Source organism: Miscanthus floridulus, chromosome 7, assembly GCF_019320115.1.
Source record: "Miscanthus floridulus cultivar M001 chromosome 7, ASM1932011v1, whole genome shotgun sequence".
Taxonomy (NCBI): Eukaryota; Viridiplantae; Streptophyta; class Magnoliopsida; order Poales; family Poaceae; genus Miscanthus; species Miscanthus floridulus.
In genome coordinates this window covers 20,748,130-20,757,045 of record NC_089586.1, presented here as the reverse complement: position 1 = coordinate 20,757,045, position 8,916 = coordinate 20,748,130, and the positions used below count along the sequence as shown (strand labels likewise).

Genomic DNA, 8,916 nt, shown 5'->3' with positions numbered 1-8,916 from the left:
AACTCAGGAATGAGCTTTGTTTTCAGAGGTCTGGATGGAAAAGTATGAGGGTATTGTTCTACAAAATCTTGGACCTGCTATAGAACTGGACAGTTCTGTGCCCGGTGAACAAGAGGGAGCGGCTGGATTGTTTCCTAGAGAACCTGAAGACGGTGGCAAGGAGGGTAACTTGGCTTCTAGATATTCCCAGAAATGCAATGCAAAGTGCTTCGGAGGCATGACCTCGGCGGCCCAAGATGAAGGTGCTCAGTTGCCTGGAAAGTGCTCAAGGCTGTTGGTATTTTCGAGCTTTACCTGATGAAGGATCTGTAATGCTCCTAGGATGTAATGAAGGTTTTTTATGATGGAGGGGTGGTTTAACTCTGTCAGTTTTTGTTTGGTTGGTAGTGTCGGGTTGGTTGTCACCACCTGACAGGTGGTTTTGAATGCTCTGTGAGCAAACTGTGCTGTAAAACTATTTGGTCTTTTGATAATATTTGAAAGGCCGGGGCTTTATGCCCTTGAACTCTAAAAAAATACACACAAGAAAAAAAACAAACAAATCAGAATTTGATGGCAAACAACTGACACGGAGACCGGCCAATTTTAGCACTAGCAGTCAATAATTTACTTCTTGGTGGCGAACTGCACCTTGATCCTCTGCATGGTGGCGGCATCGATCCTGAATGCCTTGGTGAGGACATCACCAGTGACAATGGGGGTGGCGCCGAAGAGCGAGTCCACGACGCGGATGAGCCTAGGGTTCTGGCTACTGAGCCCGGTGATACCCACGGCGGGGCTAGCGCCGCAGTTGAACTCAAAGTGGACGAGGCCCTTGGGGAAGATGAAGATGTCTCCCCTGGACATCACCTTGGTGAAGAGCGTGCCGTCGATGGCGAGGAAGCCGACATACATCTGGCCCTAGACGATGGTGAGCACCTCGGTGGCGCGCGGGTGCGTGTGCGGTGGGTTCAGGCCGCCCAGGGTGATGTCGAGGCGCGCCACGGAGATGCTGAGCGAGTTGAGCCCCGGCAACACTCGCACGTCCACCAGTGTCACCTTGGAGCCGAACGCGTTGGAGGTGTCACCGACGTTCTGGAGGTCCGAGAAGGTGAAGTCGACCGTAGATACTTGCGCTACGTCCTTGCACACCAGCCCATTCACGAACACGGAGGAGGCGGTGTCGGCGATGTAGAAGTCCTAGAGAGGGCTCGGGTCGTACGCGAGAGCCAGAGGAGACGCCGCCATTCCTGCGATAAGGAGAGCAAGGAGGAGCTTGCTAGACCTGCCTGCCATGGTTGCTGCCTACACAAATTGCTATGTCTTGGCTTGAAATGCGTCCTCAGAACGAAGCAGCTCAAGTATGTAAAAATTGACGTGCGAGCTTCTTGAGGCAGGCAGGTGTGAGTACCTAGATCGATTGGCAAGCTTAGCTTGGATGGGTGTGTCGATGTTTTACCACCGATAGCCTGCCACGGGGGTACCCGGGGCAGTATGTTCGGGCTTCGGCGTATGCTGAACTCGATGGTTAACGCAAGACACAGTCGATTTATCCTGGTTCAGGCCCTCGATCGTAGATCGAGTAATAACCTTACGTCCAGTCGGCCTTAGCCTTTGCGTTGGATTGATTGTCCAGTGTTGTGTTGTACAATTGTTGTTGTCTTAGGGGCCCTGCCCTCCTTTATATAGTCAGGAGGCCAGAGTCCTAGTCGGTTTATAATGAGATATCCTAGTAGGATTGCTTAATAGTTATACTACTAAGATTACAGGGGAAGAATCCTAGTTGGACTAGATCTTCTCTGTCCTTTGCGGGGTATCCTATGGGTCCCGCATCGACAAGCCCCCGAGCACTTCATGGTTGAGCTCTAAAAGTCTCGCTCTGCTCCTTCAAGTCTTGTTGAGTAGGAACAAAATGTCATCCGAGTGCTTTCTGGAGTGAAACCTTGTAGCGCTTCTTGGGATCTTTGAATCGCGAGTGCTTTTTGAAAAAAAAATACATCCATCTAGTTGTAGCCCCCGAGCCTCTTGCTATTTGGAACAAGGAGCTGGAGGATCTTGTCTTGAAGTTGCTCTGATTGTTCGTTGAAGTTTTTAAAAAGAACTCGAATATGGATCGTTCCGGGTTCTTTTTGTCGTAATGTCTTGAAGTGGTCTGTGTTGAGGAAATCTTTTGGTGACGTGCGCTTTTTCGAGGAAAAAGTGCACTCACTGAGTGTAGCCCCCGATCCTCTTGCTGTTTGGAACAAAAAGTTGGAGGGTCTTGATCTTTTATGTTGTTTGAAGAATTTGTGTTCTGAAGTAGTCCCCGAGACTTGGATTATTTCGTTATCCGAGTAGTTTCTTGGCATGTAGCCTCTGAGCTTATATCCGGGTTCTTTTTGTTTCAGGAAGAACTCGGATGTGAGGTCTTGGCGTATTCTTTGATAGTCTGCCGTTGCCAGATGTAGTCGTATTGTGGTGGTTGAGCGTAAATGCCTTTTTTTTTCACGGGTTGTACTGTGCTAGTATATTCTTCCGAATATGCCCGTCTTCGAGTACTATTTCTTCTCGCCTGAGTCATCCATTATTGAGTCCTGTCTCTTCACTATGTCCTTTGTTGGGCTTATTTCGTTGGTGCTCCTGGTCCATGTGCGCCGATCCTTTGGCCTATAAATATCGTCCCGGAGTGCTTGTTTTCATCCATTGGACATTCTGTTGAAACCTTCCTGGTTGTGAACATGGTAGTTTGTGAAGTTGAGCAGCCCCCGGGCGTATTTTGTAGTTCCTGTGTGTCTTGTCGTAGTTGGAGGAAGTCTTGTGATAGGGATTAGAGGTAGGCTAGTCCCGCGGCAGCATTGTGCCAGGATGTACGTGGTGGTAGTTGGAGGAAGTCTTGTGATGTGGGCTTCGTTCCTTCATCCGGCAGCTCTGGGTTGATCCTTGTCGCCTGTCTTGAGACCGTCCGGTGCAGATCAACACCATATCCAGCATCACATCGATCTTGGGTAGACAGATGCCCGCCGGCCTTCTCTGCTCCATGTTGCCCTGCCGTGCTGCCGATTTCCACCTTGGATGCACTGCGTTCGTCCTTTGAAGAAAACAGTGTAGCTGATGGCGGTCTGTCCTTCCGAGTAGTAATTTGGGACACGTAGTCGTTCCAGAGCCTAGTCGTGTCCGTGTTCCTCTTTGCTACTTTGCTTTTCGTGGTGCCGAGTTCATTGGGTCTTGTAGGGTTTGTAATCTTCTATTTTTGAAGTTGCTTGTAATGTAATGAATCTTGTATTTTGAGTTGTCTTTGACTCTTCTGTTGTGATCCCTGTCGTTCATGAGACTACCGAGTTCTTTCTTACATAACCGGGTTCTTTTGTTACTCGTGAGGTAGCCCTTTCTTTCTTCTTGGTTCAACGAGTTGTTCCTGTGGTTATCTGATAACCCTGCTGTGTTGCTGCGCGGATAAGTCTGAAATCTGCCCGTTGATTCGTACCGTTGTGTGGATTCGTGCCCTCCGTCGTTTTAGCTGCGTCGGTAAATGGACCGTTGTTCTCCCATGATGTGCTTTAACGGGCCTTATGGGCCGTTTGTATCACTGAGAAATCTATTTAAAGACCCTTTATCTTCTTTCCCTTGTCACCCAGCTTTTTCCTTTAAACCCTAGTTCTCAGAAAACCGCTGCCGTCATTGTCGTTATCGCCCGAGCACCACCATTCTTGCTCCATCCTTCTTAGCGCCTTTGTTGCTTCCGCCAATTCATGGGAAAGAAGAAAACCGCAAGCAAATCTCAGGCGACCTTTGTGGACGAGGAGTCGTCGCTTTCTTTGATCGAAAACCAAGAGTTTGTGGCCATGAGGGCAGCTCAGAAGGTTTGGCCGGCTCCAACAACTAGCGAAGACCAGCTGCGCGAGCTCGTTAGTGATGGCTTGATCCAGGACAAAGTCATCGCTGAATGGAGAGTTCCGGGCGAGCATCGGGTTCCGGCCCTGGGTCCTGGTGAGATTGTCCTTTTTGTCTCTTTTGTCCGCGCTGGCCTCTGTCTCCCTGCTTCTGCCTTCCTTCATCAGTTTCTTGGGTATTTCGGGGTTAGTTTGAACCATCTAACCCCCAATGCCGTTCTCCATCTTTCTGTTTTTGTCCATCTTTGTGAAGCTTTCCTTGGGATTCCTCCTTCTCTATCTCTTTTTCGTTTTTTCTTTCGCCTGAAACCTCAACCCCGCCGCGAGGAAACCAGTGTCCTTGGCAGTTGCGGGATTCAGTTTCGCCAGGGTCTCAAAATCAAGTTTTTTGATTATGACCTGGTCGATTCTGTCAAGGATTGGCGCGCCGAGTGGTTCTATGCTGCCAATTTGATCCCTTCTCTTGTTGTCCACTCCGGATCCGGTCCTGTGGCGAACGACCGGTGGGACAAAAAGCTTGAGTCTCCTGCTGAAATTTAGGCGATCCAACCTCTCCTTGATAGGATTAGTACGCTGAAATAGCAAGGATTGACCGGCTTTGGTATTGTCTCAAGTTTTCTTCGTCGTCGGGTTCAGCCCTTGAAAGAGCGGGGACATCTCGGCTTTGAGTATTCTGGGGCTGAGGATTCTTCGCGCATGGTCCCAGCTCTTGAGCTGACCGGTGAGGAGGTACTCGAGCGTCTCCAGAAAATGCTGAAAGGAGTGAGCGTCATTCCTCCTGCCGTCCTTGAGTACTCGGCCAACAACCCGCCACCAGCTGTGAGTTGTCTATCCTCCTTTTTTCTTTTTACTTGAGTTCTTTGTGTACTCTTTCTGCGTCCGTTCTTGCTTAGTTCTTCTTTGTCTTGGTGTTTTGTCTTTTCTTTGTAGGTGCTTGGTCGGAACTTTGTCGATCCGATCCGCCTTGATGTTCTCCCTGCTGTGGCGGAGGCTGGGGATCATCCAGCCGGTACTTCTGTAATTAGTAAGTCTCAAACTTTTACAGCCCTTCCTGGGGTATCTTTCGGGTCTGATGATTTATATGAAGAGTATGTTCCTCGTCTAGTCCCTCGCGGACCTCGCAGCGTCCCGAAGAGGGGGCGGATGGACGGGTCTTCATCTGGCTTGCCTGTCTCCAAGAAGCCTCGTAAACCAAGTACTCCTTCAGGTACTCCAGTTGTTGCTAGCATGCTCTTAGGTGAGCACATTTAGTACTTCTTTGTTCTTTTATTTTCATGTCTCTCTCTTGAACCGAGTACTTTTCATCTCTTTTTCAGCGGGTGCTCTGGTTTCGCTGGCTGAGGAAGAAGAGGATGATGAAGTTCCTCTTATCACGCGGCGGTGAGTTGTTTTTCATATTCTTGTCACATTGAATTTTTCCTCTTTGTTTTTAATCTTAGTCTTGAACTTTTTTTTGAAGTAATCGGAGGTCGGGTGTGAGTTTTTCCGATGCTCTCACGCCGACTTCTTCCGAAGCTCCGGGGTCGAGTTCTTTAGTTTCTTCCGCCCCGAGCCGTATTGCTCCTCTGGTGCGGAGTTCTTCCACGGCTCCGGCTCCTTCTGTGGCTCCGTTGTCGGCTGTCCCGCTCCCGTCGTTGGGTGACGGGGACGTCTTTGCCGTCGTGGTTCCCCCTGCGAGGCCTTCTCTTGGCTTCGCAAAGAAAAAAGTAGTCGGGTGAGTAGATTCTTGCTTCGTCTTTTTGTCTTTTATCTTCCTTCCTCTGGTTCTTATTGGTGCTTCTTTTTATCACTTTTCAGCGCTTCGTCTTCTCTAACTTCTCCACCGACTTCTTCTCTGCTTCCTGCTGTGCCAACAAGTTCTGAGCCTCGAGACTCACATCATTCTGTTGATGAAGTCGCGGTGGGGGCTTCAGAGCTTCCTGGCGGAGTTGCGGGCTTGGTCGCTCCGGAGGTAACTGTGGCCGTCGCGCCGGGTTCTTCTGGGGATTTGGCTCCGGCTTCCCTGGAGGTCGCTCTGGTCGCTCCTGCTTCGCCCCAGCCGGCTTCTCTTTCCCCTTCTTTTGCCCCCGGCGGCCCTTCTCTGTCCGATGATGTGGTGCAACAATTCGATGCCACTCATCGGTTATCGGAGCTGACCGCAGCCTGGGGGAGCTTGTCGACCCTCGCGACTTCTTTTGGTGAAAAGCTCCAGGTAAATTTTTCTGCCACCTTTCTTTTGCATGCTTGTTTTTCTTCTATCCTTACGCCCCGTTTCTCTTTGCCTCTTTCTGCTCAGTCTTTTTCTCGTGATCATTCTGGCTTCTTTTTCTCATCTGAAAATGAGAGGAAGTTGTCTTCGGAGGTAGACGCTCTGAAAGCCGATCTTGATCTTCTCCGGGCTGAGTTGGAGACGGAGCGCCAGTTGCACCAAAAGGAGGAGAAAGCCCTTCGTGCCCGGGTTGTGGAGACGGAGAAACAGAGAGATGCTGCGGTGGAGTCTGCGAAGAATGAAAGCAAAGGTACCTCGGGTTCTGTCTGTTTCTTCTTGTATTTTGACTTCTTTTTCTGCTGACTTGTTCTTTGGTGTTTTGTTCTAGCTCTCCGAGTTGAGAAACAAAAGCTCTCGGAGAGTTTTGATGAAATGAAGGCCCTTGTCCGTTCTAGTCATAATAGAGCTGAGGAGGTAAATGCTCATGCTGAGGAAGAACTCGCCCTTGCTAGGCTGATTAGGCGTGGAGCTGACAGAGATCTTGTGTAGGCCCAAAAAACTATTGAAGGCCTATCTGGGAAGCTGGTGACGGCTACCGAGAATTGGAATGCCCTGTGGAAATCTTTTCGTTCGGTAGCCGACGCCCTCCGGACTTCGGCGGATGACGGGCAATCTTGGGCGCAGTTCATTCCTCGGATTCCGACTCGTTTCCAAGAGTTCGCGAAGAGGTGCGCCCAAGTATGTACCAAAAATGTGCTGGCCCAGGTCCGGGTCCTTGCTCCGGAGGCGCCTCTCTCCAAGATAGCGGAAGAAGCTGAAAGCCAAGAATATCTTGACGCCGTTGAAAAGATGGAGCCTGAGGTCGAAGATCTAGCCAGTAGGATTGTAGATGGTCTAAATATTGACCTTTCCTTCTCTGATGACAATGCTTGACTCGCTTGAGCATCCCCTTGTAATATTACACTCCTTTTTTAAATGAAGATTCTTTATTCTTCTTGATGTATTCTTTGTTTGGGTGCGGTTGAAGTTATTTGACTTGTTGAGTACCTTGTTCTGTTTCCGTCTCTGCTCCGCGAAACGGCTCTATGTGTTATTCTTACGGGGCCCCTTGATTTGTCGGGTACTTTTCTTTTATCGTTCCTCTGTGATTCGTCGAGTGCTTTGTCTGTGTGATGACTTTGTTAGATGTAGATCTTCGCGTTAGCAACCTTTCGCCCGCACTATGTAAAATGACTCGGTATAGAATGCAGCTTTGATAAACTTCGGCGTCCGAGTGCTTTCTTGAATGGTGCTTGTGCTCTTTTGAAGAAGAAGTACATCCATCTGGTTGTAGCCCCCGAGCCTCTTGCTTTTCGGAACGAAGTGCTGGAGGGTCTTTTGAAGATAGATTTCGGTTGACTTGGTTGATTTGCTTTTTGTTTCAGGTGTTAGCTTTTTAGCTACCTTCATAGGCGAGCTCAAGCGTCTTTTCGGCTATTTTGCTTTCGGCCGGAATGCTCAGGCATGTTTTCAGCCATTTTGCTTTTTGTTTCGGGTGTTAGCTTTTAGCTACCCTCATCGGCGAGCTCAAGCGTCTTTTCAGCTATTTTGCTCTCGGCCGGGATGCTCAGGCATGTTTTCAGCCGTTTTGCTTTTTGTTTCGGGTGTTAGCTTTTAGCTACCCTCATCGGCGGGCTCAAGCATCTTTTCAGCTATTTTGCTCTCGGCCGGGATGCTCAGGCATGTTTTCAGCCATTTTGCTTTTTGTTTCGGGTGTTAGCTTTTAGCTACCCTCATCGGCGGGCTCAAGCATCTTTTCAGCTATTTTGCTCTCGGCCGGGATGCTCAGGCATGTTTTCAGCCATTTTGCTTTTTGTTTCGGGTGTTAGCTTTTGGCTACCCTCATCGGCGGGCTCAAGCGTCTTTTCAGCTATTTTGCTCTCGGCCGGGATGCTCAGGCATGTTTTCAGCCATTTTGCTTTTTGTTTCGGGTGTTAGCTTTTAGCTACCCTCATCGGCGGGCTCAAGCATCTTTTCAGCTATTTTGCTCTCGGCCGGGATGCTCAGGCATGTTTTCAGCCATTTTGCTTTTTGTTTCGGGAGAACAACTCGTTGGAAGTCATGACAAGACATGCTGTGGATGAATATCATCTTTATTGATCATGAGTATAAACTAATACATATGTTTTTGAATAGTATTGTCTTTCGTTGATTGTGAACGTAGGTCCTTTGTGGCTTGCATGTCTGCTTTTCCCTGAGTTGTTTTTACGCATGGAATTTTCTTAGCTGGCTGATGTGCCATGTATTGCTGACTTCTTTTCCATCTTCGGTCATTAACTTGTATGTGCCGGGTCTGGTGATTTTTGTGACAATGAACGGGCCTTCCCAAGGACTGAGTAGCTTATGTCGTCCATCAGTCTTTTGTATCCTTCTTAGCACTAAGTCTCCAACTTGTAGTGATCGAGGTTGGGTACTCTTGTTGTAGTGCCGTCTTAAACCTTGTAGGTATCTAGCTGATTGGAGGGTAGCGTTTATTCTGATTTCTTCTGAACTGTCGAGTTCTAATCTCCTTGTGTGTTCTGCTTCTCCTTCATCATATTGTTCTATTTTTGGAGATGTCCAGATCAAATCGGCGGGTAGTACGGCCTCTGACCCGTAAACTAGGAAAAAAGGTGAGTGGCCTGTTGCTCTGCTTATTTGAGTTCGTAGCCCCCATACTACTTTCGGTAGTTCTTCAATCCATTTGGACCCATAGTCCATTAGTTCTTCGTATAACCTTGGTTTTAATCCGGCTAGTATGAGTCCATTAGCTCTTTCTACTTGTCCGTTGGCTTCTGGATGTGCAACAGACGCATAGTCTATGCTGAAACCACAGTCTCGTGCCCAGCTTTTAAATTCTGT

At 48.7% G+C, this 8,916-nt stretch overlaps 1 pseudogene; it reads right to left on the bottom strand.

Annotated features, from left to right (window-relative positions):
* Window positions 1-606: 606 nt before the first annotated feature.
* Window positions 607-1,275, bottom strand: LOC136465193 (putative germin-like protein 2-3; annotated as a pseudogene).
* Between the last annotated feature and the right edge of the window lie 7,641 nt (window positions 1,276-8,916).